The 21,258-nt window shown below is 35.4% G+C and overlaps 1 pseudogene; it reads left to right on the plus strand.

The window, feature by feature from the left end:
- Positions 1-16,160: 16,160 nt before the first annotated feature.
- Positions 16,161-16,947, plus strand: LOC122700774 (annotated as a pseudogene).
- Positions 16,948-21,258: the final 4,311 nt, after the last annotated feature.

The following is a 21,258-nucleotide window of genomic DNA, read 5'->3' on the forward strand; positions in this document are numbered from 1 at the left end:
GTACCAGCATCTTAGGTATAAACTCATTCATCAATATACAGAAATGTAAATTACTTTATCATTATGTTCAAGGACTATGTTTAATCTGGAGAAGAAGAAAATTATGTCTGGACAAATTTATAATATATGTTTGTATATATGCATATGTATGTATATATATATATATATACACATACATATATATGTAATTTCAAGTGTCATTCTTTATTCTTCAATTTTTCCCCATTGATTTCAAATGCATTTATTTTTTGCCAACATGTGGTAAACCAAATGGTTCTTTGTCATGTGGTAATAAAAATGAAAGTTGTTTAACTGGTCATTCAGTATGACAATTCCATTGTATCCAAATATTTTCCCAGTATGCTTAAACCATAAACGTAAATGTTTCCCGGATATCTAGATCAAATTAAAATAAGAATTATTTCTATTGTTTTCATAATAGACATAATTTATCAGTAACAGTTACTCTTGTTTTTCAATTTAGGGAAACTTATGGTTGAAGTGGCTTCCCAGATGGCACTAGTGTTAAGAACCCGCCTGATAATGCAGATTAGATTTAAGAGATGTGGTTTAGGTACCTGGGTATGGAAGATACCCTGGAGGAGGGCATGGCAACCCAATCCAGTATTCTTGTCTGGAGAACCCCATAGACAGAGGAGCCTGTTAGGTTACAGTACATGGGGTTACACAGAGTTGGACACGACTGAAGGAGCTTTAGCTGAGACTTCAAGTTCTTATAGCACTCTGAATAAGGGATTCCCTGGTGGCTCAGAGGTTAAAGCGTCTGCCTGCAATGCGGGAGACCTGGGTTCAATCCCTAGGTCGGGAATATCCCCTGGAGAAGGAACTAGCACCCCACGCCAGTATTCTTGCCTGGAAAATCTCATGGACGGAGAAGCCTGGTGGACTACAGTCCACGGGGTCGCAAAGAGTCAGACACAACTGAGTGACTTCACAACCAACAAGTTATTATACCACTCTGAATTCTAGGGATGTAACTTAATATCAGCTATATCTGAGGATCAACAACAGAACCTGGAGATGCCAACAGAGATCAAGTAAATTGTGAAGTTATTTATAAGATAAGTGAGTCAAGATGTAGTCTAATTAGTGGAAATTAGAAACATTAAGGACATTCCGGCAGCTATCCCTCACATTCAGGACATATCCAGTTTACTTCCTATGTGGCCACTATTTCTTGCATTAGATAATACCTCTCAGATGAGACTTTAGTCTCCACTTACTATATCCCATATTTCTACTGAAAAAAATGTGTTGGCAGAAGTCAACTTTTATCAACCAATTTTAGCAATTCATTCTATAGCTTAGCTTCTTTCCTAAATAGGTCCCAATCACTACATCCAATAAAAATCTATCAGCTCAAGTGAACAGTAATCTGTCTCTACTCCCACCATGGGTCATTGCTCATTCCAGGCAAAACTCCTCTCTCCTAGGTAGTGAAAACTTCAACCATTGTTGTTGTGTCTGCAGCTGCTGTTGTCATCAACACCACCACTGATTCAAGTCCTAAATACAACCCAGTCACTCCCCTGAGGTACTGGACACAGATGTATATGTAAACATGAGACCAGGCTGGTGATTCCATATGCATGCTCTCTGAGTCCACATGTACAAGCTCTGCTTCTGAATCAAAACTGCAAGATAATTCTACCACTCCATCTATAGCTCCTTTGCTCAAAGGAATCCTCAGCAGTAAAATTGCTAAGTATTTCAAGATGTTTTTACTGATCCAGGATCATTTGCATGACACTCAGACAGTCAAATGCTGAAACTAATGTTTACAGAAAACAAAGAGTTCATACACAAGGCAGCCAAGAGAGAGAAGGAAAGAAAATGTCTCATATTTACCTCTCCAAAATTGAGGGGCTAGAGAAAATGGCATCCTGCTCCAGCATTCTTGCCTGGAAAATTCCATGAACAAAGGAGCCTGGCAGGCTAAAGTCCATGGGGTCGTAAAGAGTTGGATACACACAGATAGATATTTATGGAAAAAAGAATTAGGGTAATTTTAGGCATGGGAGAAGGAGCTTGGGGTTAGAATAGAAAGGGAATGACATTATGCAAACCAGAAACATGATGGTAATATCTATTCTTTTTGTTAGTTATCACTGGAAATAGTTTAAGGAAGTATGGAGTTGAACATAGATGTCCATTCCAGGTTCCTTATCCATTTCAGGTGTTGAATAATAGCAGGGATCAGATGTAAATATATTATTGACTCTGACACACCATGGCCCACTTAAAAAAGGTTACAGGTAGTCTTCTTTAGCTATCATCCACTCCTTCATCAAAGGTGAAAATAAGACTCATAGTTTTGAATTTTCAAAGCCCAGCAAGAATTGTCAAAAGGTTTTGTAAGTATACAATTTCCTGAAATTAGTGAATTGATAAAAAGGCAGAAAATAAGATGAAGACAAACTGGTCTGACTGAACTTGTGACCATAGCTGTACTTTGGAACAAGACCATAAAAGTATGCCAAGTTAGCATCTTGCAATACCTCACGTGCTGTGTTTAGTCACTCAGTCATGTCTGACTCTTTGTGACCCTATGAACTGTATCCAGCCAGGCTCCTCTGTCCCAGGAATTCTCCAGGCAAAATTACTGGAGTGTGTTGCCATGTCCTCCTCCAAATAATCTTCCCAACCCAGGGATCAAACCTGGGTCTTCTGTATTGCAGGAAGATTCTTAACCACTGAGTTGTCAGGGAAACCTTTCATATCTACTCTCAAAAGAAAGCTCGATATGAGCCACTCCTAGGGTGTACCAGACTCTGAAGGATTTTCCGGTAAGCTGTTGTTATACTCTTAAATAATCAAGGGAAATAAAAATTAATGAAAAACTTTACAAAATTATGATAGATACCAGAATTACATGCTGTATTGTAAATTCCACTTGGAGCATGCAGATGAGATACTGGGAAACTGGAAGAAGCTAGATAACGGTGAAAATTTTACTAAGTCAACTCTCCAAGATCTTCATCTCTAGTTGCAGTAGATGAAGAAAATAAAATACCTTTTTCACCCTCTTGGTTGTTCAAAACTGCCAGAAATATTTACCAGTACCTGGAATAAAAAAAAAAAAAAAAAAAAAAAAAGCCTTCTGAAGCCACTGTAGAAAATTTTATTATTACAGTTTAAAAACTAACAGCCCTAAATCCAGAACATGGATACAAGCTCCTCTGTGCAAACTCTAGTAAAAATCTTAGTCATCTAAACAGATATACTTTCCTTTTGGAAGATTAAATTTTGAAACATAAGGACACTTTACATCACTCTGTATGTTGACATATGTCTATATATACTTATGTGTGTTGTAAGTGTGTGATATATTTTAACCTTTGGATAGTATTGCCAAAATTAATTTGTAAAAGAGTTATTTTAAATTGATTTGAACAAAATTAACCACTTACATGAATTAAGGAGTTGTAAAATTCTCACAGATGTAATAAAATTAACTCAAATGTTTTACAAAAATAAAAGCTAGCTTGTTTTTAGTTTTTTCTTGGGTTTTGCTTGAATTAAAGAAATATGTATTTTTTTGGAGTTATCAACACTGGGTATAATGCAGTCATGCAGCTTTATTCTACTTGGGTTTATTAGTAAAATAAGGTCAAGTTAATCTTTGTTATCAAATCTGTCAGCAAGAAAAATAATTTGGGATGATGGCTGACTTTGTCTAATGGCCCATAAATTTTTTGTGGGTAGTATAAGCATAATTGTTGATGACAAGTAAATTAAATAGAAGAAAACAGAGCAAAAGTTTATAAAAACATTTTAAAGATGATGAGTATGTATGAGATATATCTACCTAAAAATGCTTTCTAAAATAAAACAACAGCAACAACAACAACAAATTCTAAACTCTTTTAGTAGCTTGAAACCTTAGAGTTCTGCTTAGTTAAATGATGCAAATTTATTAAATATGAAAACTATTTTCAAATATGATTAAATATGGAAACAAGTATTATTGAACATAAATTTGTGTCTTCTCTTGGCTTTCTTTTACAAAGGATGAAAAGATAGTTGAGATGATTAGTTAACATGTTTTGTGCAACACTAAAAAAAGGTCATTCTATGAGAAAATATGTTTCTAAGGGTGTACAAAATATATTTACATTTACCAAACCAGAGGATGCTAAGTCTAATATATGTAGTTAAATTTTTTAGATATAGTAATTGAAACATCCCAATGTGCAAGGAAAGTAGGATGGATGTGATTTGTAGAAAAGGGTATGGGAAATAAAAATATATTTCCTTGTTGAGGTTAAAAAAAAGTGCTTTTGTCCCAGAGTGATGCTTCTTATTTCAGAATGGGGAAGAGGAAAAACAGAAGAAAGAATATGAATGCAAAAATAAAGTTGTTGATGGTTTGTGGTAAGCGGATATTTGGAAACATGAATGAAAACTGTTGCCTGCCAAATCAGTAAATAAAGACTGTTGCAGCCATCAAATTATCACATTACAGCAACCCCAGAAGGTGAGCCTTGAGGGAACTCAGGATGGAAACAAGATGCCCACCATCAAGCCACAAGCCATCACAGCCACTGCCCAATGTTGCACACTGAGGATACTCGACATGGGAAAACACAGTATACTGGCGTCAGATAGTAAGGGTTAGTTCGTCAGATATTAAGATTCAATAAAGTTAAGAAAATTGAAATCATATCAAGTATCTTCTTCTTTTTTTTTTCTGACCACAATGCTATGGGATTGGAAGTCAATTACAGGAAAAATGCTATTAAAAATGCAAACACATAAAGACTAAACAACCAATGGGTCACTGAAGAAATCAAAGAGGAAATATAAAAAAAAATTAAAGATAAATGACATGAAAACATGATGACCCAAAACCTGTGGAACATATTAAAAAAGCAGTTCTAAGATAGATGTTTCTAATAATACAATCCTACCTCAGGAACAGAAAAGAAAAAAATTCAAATAAGCAGTCTAACCTTGTCCCTAACACAATTAGGGAAAGAAGAACAAACAAAGCTCCACTTTGGTTCAAGGAAAGAAAGGATCAGAGCAGAATAAATAAAATAGAGATTAAAAAAATAGAAAAGATCAATGAAACTGGTTCTTTGAGAAAATAAACAAAATTGATAAACCCTTAGCCAGACTCATCACAAAGAAAAAGGAAAAGATTCAAATCAATAAAATTAGAAATAAAAGGGGAGAAATTAGAACCAACATGAAGAAAAACAAAGGATCATAAGAGACTACTTCAAATCAATAAAATGGACAACCTGGAAGGGATTAACAAACGCTTAGAAAGGTGTAATCTCCCAAGACTGAACCAGGAAGAAATAGAAATATGAACAAAGTACAGGTACTTTGAAGCAGTGAATAAAACTTTCTAACACACAAAAGTGCAGGACCAGATGGCTTTATAGGCAAAATCTATGAAATATTTAGAGAAAAGCTAACACCTATCATTCTCAGTGAGTGAAGGTCGCTCAGTTGTGTCCGACTCTTTGCGACTCCATGGACTATACAGTCTATGGAATTCTCCAGGCCAGAATACTGGAGTGGGTAGCCTTTCCCTCCTCCAGGGGAATCTTCCTGACCCAGATATTGAACCCAGGTTTCCCGCATTGCAGGCAGGTTCTTTACCAACTGAGCCATGAGGGAAGCCCATTCTCAAAGTCTTCCAAAAAATTTCAGAGGGAGGGCCACTCCCAAGCTCATTCTATGAGGCCACTGTCACCCTGTTACTAAAACCAGACAAAAATGTCAGAAAAAAACAGAAAATTACAGACCAATATCACTGATTAACATAAATACAAAAATTCCCAACAAAATACTAGGAAATGTAACCCAACAATGCATTAAGAAGATCATACACCATGACCAAGTGGGATTTATCCCGGGATTGCAAACAATCTTCAATATACGCAAATCAATCAATGTGATACACTGTATTAACAAATTAAAGAATAGGAATCATATGAGAATCTCAATAGATGCAGGAAAAGCTTTAGACAATATTCAATACCCATTTATGATTAAAACTCTCCAGAGAGTGGGCAGAGAGTTCAACATAATTAAGGACATATATGACAGACCCACAGCAAGCATCATTCTCAGTGGTGAGAAACTGAAAGCATTTTCTCTAAGGACAGGAACAAGACAAGAATCCACTCTCATCATTCTTATTCAACATAGTTTTGGAAGTCCTCACCACAATAATCAGAGAAGAAAAAGAAATAAAGGAATATAAATTAGAAAAGAAGTAAAACTGTCATAGTTTGCATATAACATGATACTATACATAGAGAATTCTAAAGATGTCACCAGTAAACTACTTCTACAAATCAGTGAGTTTAGTAAAATTGCAGGATACAAAATTAATGCACAGAAATCTCTTGCATTCCTTTACACTATCAAAAAATGTCAGGAAGAGAAATTACTGAAGCAATAACATTTACTATTGCAACAAATAGAATAAAATACCTAGGAATAAACCTACAAGGACCTTCCCTGGAGACTCAAACAATAAAGAATCTGCCAACAATGTGGGAGAGCCAGGTGATTCCTGGGTTGGGAAAATCCCCTGGAAAAGGGAATGGCTACCCACTCCAGTATTCTTGCTTGGAGATTTCCATGGACAAAGGAGCCTGATGGGCTACAGCCCATGGGGTCACAAACAATTGGACATGATTCAGAGACTAACACTTTGAACTTTGAAACTTACATGAGGAGACAAAAGACCTGTACTCTGAAAGCTATGACACCGATTATGTTCTCCTCTAGGAGTTTTATAGTTTCTGGTCTTACATTTAGATCTTTAATCCATTTTGAGTTTATTTTTGTGTATGGTGTTAGAAAGTGTTCTAGGTTCAATCTTTTACAAGTGGTTGACCAGTTTTCCCAGCATCACTTGTTAAAGAAGTTGTCTTTTTTCCATTGTATATCCTTGGCTCCTTTGTCAAAGATAAGGTGTCCATAGGTTCGTGGATTTATCTCTGGGCTTTCTATTCTGTTCCATTGATCTATATTTCTGTCTTTGTGCCAGTACCATACTGTCTTGATGACTGTGGCTTTGTAGTAGAGCCTGAAGTCAGGCAGGGTGATTCCTCCAGTTCCATTCTTCTTTCTCAAGATTACTTTGGCTATTCGAGGTTTTTTGTATTTCCATACAAATTGAGAAATGATTTGTGCTAGTTCTGTGAAAAATACCGTTGGTAGCTTTATAGGGATTTCATTGAATCTATAGGTTGCTTAGGGTAGAATAGCCATTTTGACAATATTGATTCTTCCAATCCATGAACACGGTATGTTTCTCCAGCTGTTTGTGCCCTCTTTGATTTCTTTCATCAGTGTTTTATAGTTTTCTATGTATAGGTCTTTTGTTTCTTTAGGTAGATATACTCCTAAGTATTTTATTCTTTTTGTTGCAGTGGTGAATGGTATTGTTTCCTTAATTTCTCTTTCTGTTTTCTCATTGTTAGTATATAGGAATGCAAGGGATTTTTGTGTGTTAATTTTATATCCTGCAACTTTACTACATTCGTTGATTAGCTCTAGTAATTTTCTGGTAGAGTCTTTAGGGTTTTCTATGTATAGGATCATGTCATCTGCAAACAGCGAGAGTTTCACTTCTTCTTTTCCTATCTGTATTCCTTTTACTCCTAGAGGAGAACATAGGCAAAACACTCTCCGACATAAATCAAAGCAGGATCCTCTATGACCCACCTCCCAGAATATTGGAAATAAAAGCACAAATAAACAAATGGGACCTAATGAAACTTAAAAGCTTTTGCACAACAAAGGAAACTATAAGCAAGGTGAAAAGACAGCCCTCAGATTGGGAGAAAATAATAGCAAACGAAGCAACAGACAAAGGACTAATCTCAAAAATATACAAGCAACTCCTGCAGCTCAATTCCAGAAAAATAAGTGACCCAATCAAAAAATGGGCCAAAGAACTAAACAGACATTTCTCCAAAGAAGACATACAGATGGTTAATAAACACATGAAAAGATGCTCAACATCACTTATCATCAGAGAAATGCAAATCAAAACTACAATGAGGTACCATTACACGCCAGTCAGGATGGCTGCTATCCAAAAGTCTACAAGCAATAAATGCTGGAGAGGGTGTGGAGAAAAGGGAACCCTCTTACACTGTTGGTGGGAATGCAAACTAGTACAGCCACTATGGAGAACAGTGTGGAGATTTCTTAAAAAACTGGAAATAGAACTGCCATATGACCCAGAAACCCCACTTCTGGGCATACACACCAAGGAAACCAGATCTGAAAGAGACAGGTGCACCCCAATGTTCATCACAGCACTGTTTATAATAGCCAAGACATGGGAGCAACCTAGATGCCCATCAGCAGACGAATGGATGAGGAAGCTGTGGTACATATACACCATGGAATATTACTCAGCCATTAAAAAGAATTCATTTGAACCAGTTCTAATGAGATGGATGAAACTGGAGCCCATCATACAGAGTGAAGTAAGCCAGAAAGATAAAGACCAACACAGTATATTAACACATATTTGTTAATGGAAATTTAGAAATGTATATTAACACAATTTGTTAATATGGAATTTAGAAAGATGGTAATGATAACCCTATATGCAAAACAGAAAAAAAGACACAAATGTACAGAACAGAATTTTGGACTCTGTGGGAGAAGACAAGGGTGGGATGTTTCGAGAGAACAGAATCAAAACATGTATATTATCTAGGGTGAAACAGATCACCAGCCCAGGCTGGATGCATTAGACAAGTGCTCGGGCCTGGTGCACTGGGAAGACCCAGAGGAATCGGGTGGAGAGGGAGGTGGGAGGGGGGATCGGGATGGGGAATACATGTAAATCCATGGCTGATTCATGTCAATGTATGATAAAACCCACTACAATACTGTAAAGTAATTAGCCTCCAACTAATAAAAATAAATGAAAAAAAATAAAATAAAAAATTTTTAAAAATTAAGAAAAAATAGACACTGATTAAAGAAATTGAAGATGACAACAGACAGAAAGATATACTGTGTACTTGGATTAAAAAAATCAGTAGTATCAAAATTACTTTACCAGTGTGGGGATCTAGAGATTCAATGCAATTGCTATCAAATTACCAATGGCATTTTTCACAGAATTAGAAGAAAAATCTTAATATTTTTATGGAGACACAAAAGACTCTGAATTGCTAAAGTAATCTTGAGAAAGAAAAATGACTCTGAAGGAATCAGATTCCCTGCCTTCAGACTATTTGTAAAGCTATAGTAATCAAGAGTATAGTACTGGCACAAAAACAGAAATATACAAAGGCAAATCAAAACTGCAATGAGATATAACTTCACACTAGTCAAAATGGTCATCATCAAATAAGTCTACAAACTAAATACTGGAGAGAATGTGGAGAAAAGGGAACTCTCCTACACTGCTGATGGGAATGCAAATTGGTATAACCGCTATGGAGAATGGTATGGATGTCACTTAAGAAACAAAAAACAGAGCTAATATATGACCCAGCAATCCCTCTCTTGAGCATATATCCAGAGAAAAACATGATTTGAAAGGATACATGCACATCAATGTTCATTGCGGCACATTTCACATTAGCCTAGACATGCGTCTGTGTTTTAGTCGCTCAGTCATGTCCGACTCTTTGCGACACCATGGACTGTAGTCTGACAGACTCCTCTGTCCTTGGCATTCTCCAGGCAAGAATATTGAAGTGGACTGCCATTCCCTTCTCCAAGAGATCTTCCAGACCCAGGGATCGAACTCAGGTCTCCTGCATTGTAGGCAGATTCTTCACCTACTGAGCTACAAGGGAAGCCCTAGCCTGGACTTGGGTGAAACATAAATCTCCACTGACAGATGAGTTGATAAGCATGATGTAGTACATAAATTCAGTGTAATATTAGTAATTAAAAAGGATGAAATAATGCCATTTGTGACAACATGGATGAAGTTGGAGATATTATATTAAGTGAAGTGTTATGCTAAGTGAAATAAGTCAGATAAAGACAAATATCATACATCACTTATATGCAGAATTAAAAAAAAATATAAATGAAAATATTTACAAAACAGAAACAGACTCACAGACTTAGAGAATAGACTTATGGTTACCAGTGTAGATGTGTGAAGCAAGGAGGAATAGATTGGAAGTTTGAGATTGACATGTACACAGGGCTATATTTAAAATAAAATGTCTTTCCATTAAAAAAGGAAAAGAGTGGAAAAAGAACCCACAAAACATGTAATTTTGTAAATAACAGTATATACATTATGAAACTCTTAGAATAAGCAGCCAGAGAGAAAAGGAGAAAAATACTTATCTAAAGGAAAAAATGGCAAAACATTATCAAATCTGAGGACAGAAATGAACATACAGATCCATAAAGCCTAAATAATTCAAAATGAGTTAAATGTAAAGAAGTCTTTACTGAGAAACATTAAAATAAAAAGTTCAACTATTAAAAGATTTAAATTGCACCAATATTATTCCTTCCAAAGTATAAGGTATAATTAATTCCCTTACTGAAAACTGAGATACATAAAAATATGTAAGGTATTATCTGCTATAAAAATTGTATTATTGAATACATTCTAAATGTTGCATCAAAGTTAGTAATACCATTTTAATTTTTTACTTTCATAAGTGAAAGTTATTTTATATTTAATGGGTATTTTCATCAGAAAAGAGACAATTGAAAATGTGTAGTATCTAAAATAGATTAGCACCTTTCATACATTTGATATTTAAATATACTTTAATTTGGCTTCATGTTTTTTTTGTTAAACTAACCATATTCCATTTAATTTATTAAACTTTATCTGATATGATCAAAACTGGGAAATTAATTCTTATGCAGAAATATAATTACTGAGCATTTACTGAGCAACAGTCCATAAAATATATTATCCATAAAGTTTTGAAACATAATAATGTTGGAAGAAACCCAAAAAGTAATTTATTTCTTTCCCCACTGAATTGACCCTTTACACACTTGTGAAAAATATCTATGATTATTATCAGAACTCCTTCTCCATCCTTGACATCCTGCAGTCCTGTGCAATTAGTGGCATGACCTACACTGGCTAAATCTCAGTGGGCATTTCTAAGCTAATTTGTTTTAATGCAATAAAATAAATCTCCCAGTAGATAAGTCCTAGCATCAGTGTTGCTTCTGAGTTTCTGTAGAGTTATTTAAAGTGTCAAAACTACACATAAAAATTAATAGGTACGTTTCCTTAGAAAATGTTCAAAGAAATTCACTTAAAAAATGCTTTTATCTATTGGATAACAGTTTGTCCTCCATCAGCTAATCAATCCAGTGAGCTTTTTAAATGAAGAGGAAATAAAAGGTACTGACCTTAATTGTATTATTGTGTTTTTCCAACAAAGAATAGGATTGCCTCTTCAGCAAGTGTATAAGAGAAGTTTATTCAGAATTAAGATGACTTTTGATTATAAGAAATGAACACATCCAGTAGTGTCATAGGAGAAGGAAATGGCAACCTACTCCAGTACTCTTGCCTAGAGAATGCCGTGGACAGAGGAGCCTGGTGGGCTGCTGTCCATGGGGTTGCACAGAGTCGGACAAGACTGAAGCGACTTAGCATGCATGCATGCATTGGAGAAGGAAATGGCAACCCACTCCAATATTCTTGCCTGGAGAATCCCAGGGACAGAGGAGCCTGGTGGGCTACCATCTATGTGGCCGCACAGAGTTGGACAGGACTGAAGTGACTTAGCTGCAGCAGTAGTGTCATTATTCAAGGAACTCCAAAAAGAAAATTTTATTTGAATGAAGTTGGCTTAAAAAACATACATGAATAATTTATATTAAAATATGTATGTTTAAAAATAATATTATATGGACTGCTTGAAACCTTATTCACGGTTTTTTAAGACATGAGGCTTTATTAACCTAAAACATGTTGTTATACAATTCTTAAAATTTATTTGATTGTGAAAAGATAGTAAACCTAGATAAATTGATAATAAAACCAACTGCTGATGTTGTCTATGAACTACTGTTCTGGATACATAGTGAGCAATACATGGGCCTATGCTCGACTATACCATCTTCTGAAGCATAACTGAAAATAATTATGATATTCTATGATGAAGTATACAGTGATAGTTTTTATCAACTATGAGAACAACTCATTTGACCCTAATCAAAGCTCAGTATTTATTAAAGAAAGTGGGACTCACTGCCACACACCCTGTGAAGTATCCTCTGAAAATAGGAAAAATTGTAGCCACATGGAAAATGATCTAAAACATCATATGTAACATAAATTGTATTCCTTAAGAGTAGAGATGCTATCATATAAGCATACTGTACAATCACATAGGTGCTGATTCTATATTAACCTTTTTGATTATATATTAAGCAATTTGCCAGTGCCTAATATTAATATATATTGCTAAAATAAAAAACTATAATTTTTTAAAAAAACAAATCATATTTTAATAAATCTTTCTTTATAAATATTCTCATTATTAGAATTTTCTTGGTAAAGACATTTTTGTGACTACATATTTATAGGGAATATTTAGAACTTTCAAAAATATTTCAAGAAAATGTTTAGAGTTTTTACACTATGGAATATTACTCAGCCATTAAAAAGAATTCATTTGAATCAGTTCTAATGAGATGGATGAAACTGAAGCCCATTATACAGAGTGAAGTAAGCCAGAAAGATAAAGACCAATACAGTATACTAATGCAAATATACAGAATTTAAAAAGATGGTAATGATAACCCCATATGCAAAACAGAAAAAGAGACACAGATGTACAGAATAGACTTTTGGACTCTGTGGGAGAAGGCTAGGGTGGGATGTTCTGAGAGAATAGCATTGAAACAAGTATACTATTAAGAGTGAAACAGATCACCAGCCCAGGTTGGATGCATGAGACAAGTGCTCAGCGCTGGTGCACTGGGAAGACCCAGAGGGATGGGATGGAGAGGGAGGCAGGAGGGGGGATTGGGAAGGGGAACACATGTAAATCCATGGCTGATTCATGTCAATGTATGGCAAAAACCACTACAATAAAAAGAAAAATAAATAAATAAATAAATAAATAAAAAAGAAAATGCTTTCAATGAAAGATTTATTTTTTATTTTCTGTATTCTTTTCTGTGGTTCATATATATCAATTGCAAATTACTTATCTTTTATATAATTAATTTTATTTTCAGTCAGTTAAATCGCTCAGTTCTGTCTGATCGCTTCGACCACATGAACCATAGCACACCAGATCTCCCTGTCCATCACCAACTCCCAGAGTCCATCCAAACCCATGTCCTTTGAGTCAGTGATGCCATCCAACCATCTCATCTTCTGTCGTCCCCTTCTCCTCCTGACCTCAATCTTTCCCAGCAGCAGGGTCTTTTCAAATGAGTCTGCTCTTTGCATCAGGTGGCCAAAGTATTGGAGTTTCAGCTTCAACATCGATCCTACCAATGAACACCCAGGACTGATCTCCTTTACAATGGACTGATTGGTCCTCCTTGCAGTCCAAGGGACTTTCAAGAGTCTTCTCCAACACCACAGCTCAAAAGCATCAATTCTTTGACACTCAGCTTTCTGTATAGTCCAACTCTCACATCCATACATGACCACTGGAAAAACCATAGCCTTGACTAGACAGACCTTTGTTGGCAAAGTAATGTCTTTGCTTTTTAATATTCTGTTTAGGTTGGTCATAACTTTCCTTCCAAAGAGTAAGGGTCTTTTAATTTCATAGTTGCAATCACCATCTGCAGTGATTTCAGAGCCCAGAAAAATAGTCAGTCACTCTTTCCTCATCTATTTGCCATGAAGTGATGGTACCTGATGCCATGATTTTAGTTTTCTAAATGTTGAACTTTAAGCCAACTTTTTCACTCTCCTCTTTCACTTTCATCAAGAGGCTCTTTAGTTCTTCTTCACTTTCTGCCATAAGGGTGGTGTCACCTGCATATTTGAGGTTATTGATATTTCTCCCAGCTATCTTGATTCCAGCTTGTGCTTCCTCCAGCCCAGCGTTTCTCATGATGTACTCTGCATGTATTATTATTTAACTTTATGAGAGTTGGACTATAAAGAAAGCTGAGTGCTGAAGAATTCATGCTTTTGAACTGTGCTGTTGGAAAAGACTCTTGAGAATCCCTTGGACTGCAGGGAGATCCAACCAGTCCACCCTAAAGGACACCAGTCTTGGGTGTTCATTGGAAGGACTGATGCTGAAGCTGAAACTCCAGTACTTTGGCCACCTCATGCGAAGAGTTGACTCATTGGAAAAGACCCTGATGCTGGGAGGAACTGGGGGCAGGAGGAGAAGGAGATGACATAGGATGAGGTGGTTGGATGGCATCACCGACTCAATGGACATGAGTTTGAGTAAACTCTGGGAGTTGGTGATGGACAGGGAGGCCTGGCATGCTATGATTCATGGGGTTGCAAAGAGTTCAGACACGACTTAGCGACTGAACTGAACTTTAATAATAACTTTAAAATTATTATTTTAACTAAAGTGACAATTAGCATACACTGGTTTATTTTTTTTTTAATTCTCTAATTCTCCTATCCTTTCAAGTGGTAATCCTTTCACATTTTTGTTTCTTTTTTTTAATTCCTAGTTGAGTTTTGCATTTTGCATTTCAAATTTTTCACTGGATCTTTTATTAATATAATCTTTTAAATTTGCAGTAGATAGTACCAGACACTTTATTTTATATATTTAATGATATTTGTATTGTGGAATGATAATGTCACACATATATGAAGATGATAATATTATATTTATAAATGTTTTATTATTCTACATGTTTGCAGTCAATTTACCAAACTATATTTGTTTGTGATTGTGTATATGAATATGAATTTGGGTTTCTATATGTGTGTGTGCACCCACACATGTAGCATCTTTATTTCATGTTGCAGACTTTCTTGTATGTGATAATATTTGGCTCTTATAATATTTGCAACTAAAATACAGAACACTCTGTACAATTTGTTCACTTGCAGTTTCTTTGGAGAATTACTCCTTTCCCCTCCACAAAGAAAACTCTGAGGAAGCTATTTTTTTCCATGTAAGTAATTAACCATTCCTTTTCCCAAATTTCATTTCTCAAAAAGTCTTAAACTATTTAGTCTCTTATTGAGCCTTATCCTCATCTGAACTGTAATTCATAAGGTATCTATTTTTTATCATCATGACAGTTGAGTTTAAGAAGGAGAGATTGTAAATATGTGTGATTGAAATTAAACAATAATCTATAATTGCAAAGAGTTTTAAATACAAGAAAAGTTAATGGGTAGACAGAGTGTCATAAAGTTTATCACTTTAAACTTATAAGTGTTAGAGAAGCAAAGAGATATAAAAATGCTATAACTACAGATTTCAGAAATTAAGTGAAGAAGAAAATAATTTTGTTTAAATAGTACTTGACAATAAGGATTCAGTCTATATTCCACAACAGTTGAACTAAATACTGTTATTTGGGAAGCTAATTTCACATTTCTGTGTGACAACATCTCAGTAAATAAAAATATCATTCCATCCTTAAGGCTAAACTATGAAAGAGAAATCATTCCTCAACAGCAATAAATGTTTATTCACTGTAGAGTTTTATAATGCATGCATTCATTGATTTTCTATGAATATATTTTGAATACAAAATCTAATTTTGATGTTATTGAGCTTTTCTAGGGCAATATAACTAACTAGCAAAATGATGTCAAAATAATCATTTTTATACCAGCAAAATTACCTGGAAAAATCTTTGGCCAAAAGTGTTTGTATTTTCAAATGCTAATCTATCCATCAAAAAATTTCTTTCTCCAAAATTGGCAAGCTCATGTCTTTCATTTAAGAACTGTAATGTTTAAATTATTATACAGAGCCTGGCTAAAATAATAACTTAAAATAGCTTACTGTTTTATACTTGACTTCCTTACTTATGGTTATTTCTGCCTTTAGGAAAAATGAGGTAAATGCCCCAAAGAAAACTATAATCAGACATCAATTGATTTCATTTTATTGTGGTTGTTCCCCCCGTCAAGATTAGGCATGTTTCTTTTTACTCTCATTGTTCTCATTTTCCTAATGTTTCTATTTGGCAATCTCTCCATGATCCTTCTCATCTTTCTGGACACCCATCTCCACACACCCGTGTATTTCCTACTTAGCGTTCCCTCATGGACCTGAATTACATCTCCACTATTAATGTATTTTACGATTAGATTGGAGTTTTTGTTGCTGTCTCATTAGTTGTATTTAAAGTAGTGTAGTGTTGGTACTTTTCACTTTCATGCATTGGAGAAGGAAATGGCAACCCACTCCAGTGTTCTTGCCTGGAGAATCCCAGGGTTGGGGAAGCCTGGTGGGCTACTGTCTATGGGGTCACCCAAAGTTGGACAAGACTGAAGTGACTTAGCAGTGTTAGCAATTGTCCCTAAAATGGTGTCAAATTTTCTATTTGGAAACAAGTCTATCTGCTTCACTGGGTGTGGGATTCAGAGCTGCTTCTTCTTGACTTTAGCAGGTGCAGAAGGATTGCTCTTGGCCTCTTTGGCTTACCATGTTGACTCTGGCCTGAGTGTACACCGGGATCTATGAGTACATAGTGTTTGTGAGCACCACTGCATTTCTTTTGTCGCCTTTCATTGGCATTGCATGTTCTTATGGCCATGTTCTCCGTGCTGTCTATCCTATGAACTCAGCAGAAGGTAAAAAGAAAGCCTGTTCAACCTGCAGTACCCACCTCTCTGTGGGGACTTTCTACTATGTGCCCTTTGCTTACACATATGTACACCCAAGATTTCTTCATACTCCAACAGAGGACAAGGATCTGGCTGTCTTCTACACTATCCTCACCCCAATGCTCAATCCTATTACCTACAGCCTGAGAAACAGAGAAGTGATGGGATCCTTGAGAAGAGTAATCCAGTGAGTCTTCCCTGTGAAAATGTAGGCAAACTTTTTATATGAATACCAGAAGATTTGTATAAATTCATTCATTAATGTACAGTCATAAAAATATTATGCAATCATTAAATGCAAAGACTAAAATTGATCTAGAGAAGAAAATCACTCAGATTTCAACAAAATTGTCTTATATATAAATATTTATGTGTATTTACATATGTGTACATATACATATTTAAAGACGTAAAACCTCATTCTCTTTTATGGAAATATTCCCCATCAATTTCAAGTCCTTTTATTTTTGCTGTTTTGTGGGTAATAAAAATCGTTCTTTGTCACGTAATAGTTAAAATAAAAACTAAGTGAAGTAGTCATTCAACATAACAAATTTGCTATTTTCCACTTATTTCCAATATGTCTAAGACATGCTGTCTGAATATCTAAGTTAATTTAAATGTCTAAAGACTTACTGTTCTTCTCATAGTAGACCTATAATTGCAAGTAGCAGTTACTATTTCTCGAAATATAAAGAAATTTAATTTCACAACTTTAGCTGAGACCATCAGGGATTCTGAAGTCTTTATGTCAGTTTGAAAGAAAAATGAGATGTTTCTATTTATTTTAGCATGGCATGTCCTAGGGTAATAATTTATGATCCTAGGCTGAATGAGAAAAAGCAATTAGGACTTGGAGATACCAAAAGAAATCAAGGAAATTAAATTGTGAAGTTAATAATACAATGAATGGGTCAACATTCAATTCAAATTAGTGGAAATTAGAGATATCCAGATATCTGCAGATGGTGACTGTAGCCATGAAATTAAAAGATGCTTGCTCCTTGGAAGAAAAGTTATGACAAACTTAGACAGCATATTAAAAAGCAGAGACAGTACTTTGTCAACAAAGGTCTGTCTAGTCAAAGCTATGGTTTTCCCAGTAGTCATACATGGATGTGAGAGTTGGATCATAAAGAAAGCTGAGTGCCAAAGAATTGATGCTTTGAACTGTGGTGTTGGAGAAGATTCTTGAGAGTCCTTTGGACTGCAAGTAGAGAAACCAGTCAATCCTAAAGGAAATCAGTCCTGAATATTCATTGGAAGGGCTGATGCTGAAGCTGAAACTCCAATACTTTGGCCACCATATGCAAAGAAGTGACTCATTGGAAAAGACCCTGATGATGGGAAAGATTGAAGGTGGGAGGAGAAGGGGACGACAGAGGGTGAGATGGTTGGATGGCATCATTTACTAGATGGACATGAGTTTGAGTAATCTCTGGGAGTTGGTGATGGACAGGGAAGTCTGGCATGCTGCAGTCCATGGGTTGCAGAGTTGGACATGACTAAGTGACTGAACTGAACTGAGAACATTCTTGCAAGTATCTTCGGAAAGTGAAAGTGTTAGCTGATCAGTTGTATCTGATTATTTTTTACTCCATGGACTATAGCCCACCAGGTTCCTCCTGTGGAGTAGGTAGCCATTTCACTCTCCAGGGGATCATCCTGATGCAGGGATCAAACTTTTGTCTTCTGCCTTAAAGGCAGATTCTTTACCATTTGAGCCAATCCAGGATATTTTTGCAATTATCCTTATCACTTATCATATTTCCATTTTGCCAGCTGAATAACCACTAACTTCTTGCATAATGTCTCTCAGATAAGATTTTCTTCCCACTTACAAATTTTATAGTTCTCACAAAAGAGATTGGGGAAGGTCAGCTTTTATGGACCAATTTTATTATGAATAAATCACTTTCCTTAAAAGGTCACATAATTGCTTCCACTAAAACAGCATCAGCTAAAACAAACTTCTTGGTTGAATGATTATCACTGTTCATCAGTGATCTATGGAGAAATTTTCTTTATCTTTCAACTGTGGCAGTAAAAAAAGGGTCACATCCTACATAATTTGCAGGGCACAGGACAAATAAAGTCATAAGGCCTCTTGTTTAGAAATTAGAAAAATAGGTCATTACTGTTGCTCAAATATTGTTTTTTTTAATTAAATTTTAGTTATATAATGCAGAAAATTTTACAAACAATATTTTTTTCAGAAGTTTATATATAATACAAAATGACATTGTATTTGGTGATATCTTTATTGAGTTTAAGATTTTGGGGGGTTCACATTTTTCTAAATTTATTTTCATAAAGCTGATACATTTGAAAACTATTCTCTATCACTGGAATTGAAGTGTTTTCTGTCACTACTGATAAATGCTTGGTTGAAATGAATATTTAATGATTTTTAATGTTTAATTAAAAATTGTTGTGCTTACATTGCTGGAGCTATTAAGAATGTTCATAGGTTGTAAAAACATTGGTCAGATTTTCTGATAAATTATATCAAAATAGAAATCTTAGTGCAAGTTGAGATGATGATTAACATGGAGAAAATTTTCTAAAAATGATTTATCGTATAAAATAATTTCAATCCTTCAATTTATGTAAGTCTCCATTACATGTAAGTCTAAATTTAATTTGAAAATTTAAGTAATGAGTCTCCTCAAATTTTTGATAATTTTTAAACTTTGTAAAAGAACCAGAAGTTGCTTTAAGTTTCAAATGTTTGTTCATTCATTTATCATTGTATTTTCAGTTGCAAGGTAAATTGATGTTAAAATGTCTTTTTGTTAAAACTTTCTGAAAATTTACATAAAAGAGTATTCTTTCCTGTCATCGATTTTTCAAGTTAATTTTAATTTTGTTTATATTTTTAAGACTGTGACTATTTACTATTCAATATTGCAATAGTTTTAAAAATAATTTATGCCGTACTCTTTGGTAAATGCTAATTACTCCCTGATATGCTTTATTGCAATGACCTTTCATGCATTCATTTTGTGATAATTTGCTGAATCTCTTCTTAACTCTTGAAAGTATTGCAGAATCACTGCTGAAAGAACAATTTTCAGAACAAAAACTTCAACTTTCTGGCCAAAGTTGTTCTTGATAAAATAGTACTTGATTATCTTTTAGCTTGTGCAAGGTGGTTTCATTACCTTGTTGGCTGTACAGAGACAACCTTAAGGGCCTGCACTAGTGTGCAGTCACAATTGAAGATGCATGCAGAAGAAATCAAGGCCTACCAGAGAGTCAGGGCATCATTGTTGAGCACTATGTGAGGGGGTGGGGTGGACTTCCATAGAAGCTTTTTTACCTGTACACACCCTCAGGTAACAGGACGTTGTGTACACAAGCTCTTGGGGCAGGCACAAGTGGCCTCTGCCATCATAGCTTCAAGGGTCAGTTGAAGTTTTAGTCTTGGAAACTATTCTTTCAGCATGATTCTGCAATACTTTTAAGAATTGAGGAGAGATTCAGCAAATTATCACAAACTTCAGTGGTGGGATATCACCACCACTGAAAAAAACCAAGAGCAGGTGCCAATCGCTGTCTCTGCTGGCAAAGGCACTGGGTGTACACTCAGGTGCTGTATCTGCACACCCACTGTCAAGGAGATAATGGCCATCACACACTGACAAAAGTGGTGGAGGGCATCCAAACTAAAAGCAGATTTCACTCTCAAAATATTAAACTCATAGAAGCTAAGGAGGGAGGTTCCCACATATAAATAGCCCTCCAAGACTATAGTAAATTATCATTTTTCCCTAAACTCATGGAGCAAGAGAAATGTAAGTAAAATGAAGCAGAAGAGGAACCACTCTCAGTTAAAAGACCAAGAAAATTCCCCCAAAGGAACAATGAAACAAGCATCTTCAGTGTAATATGTAGGAAGGTGCATGCTCAATCATGTCTGACTCTGCAAACCCATGGACTATATAGCCCACTAAGCTTTTCTGTCCATGAGATTGTTTATGCAAGCAAACTGGAGTGGGTTGCCATTTGCTTCTCCAGGGGATTTTCCCTACCCAGGGAGAAAACCTGTGTCTCCTACGTTAGCAGGTGAATTCTTTACTACTGAGACCCTCAGTCTATTATACATGGTTGGAAAAGAAGGTAATGAAAATACTGAAGGAATTAAGAAACACTATTGACAGAAATGCAGATTACAGTAAAAAGGAAATAAAAATTATAAAGAGGAGCCAAGAGTAAAACAGAAAATGTATTTACTGAGACAAAAGCTGAACTTAAAGATATGAATAATGGAATGAATAATGCAGAATGACAAATAAGTTTATGTGTAAGATAGACTGATGGAAATCATTCAATCAAAACAGCACACAGGCTTCTGGTTCAAAATGGTGGAGTAGAAGGACATGTGCTCATCTCCTCCTTTGAGAGAACCAAAATCACAACTAACTATTGAACAACTATCAACAGGAGGAGACTGGAACCCACCGTACAAAGATACCTGTCATTCAAAGACAAAGAAGTAA

Source organism: Cervus elaphus, chromosome 9 (assembly GCF_910594005.1).
Source record: "Cervus elaphus chromosome 9, mCerEla1.1, whole genome shotgun sequence".
NCBI lineage: Eukaryota > Metazoa > Chordata > Mammalia > Artiodactyla > Cervidae > Cervus > Cervus elaphus.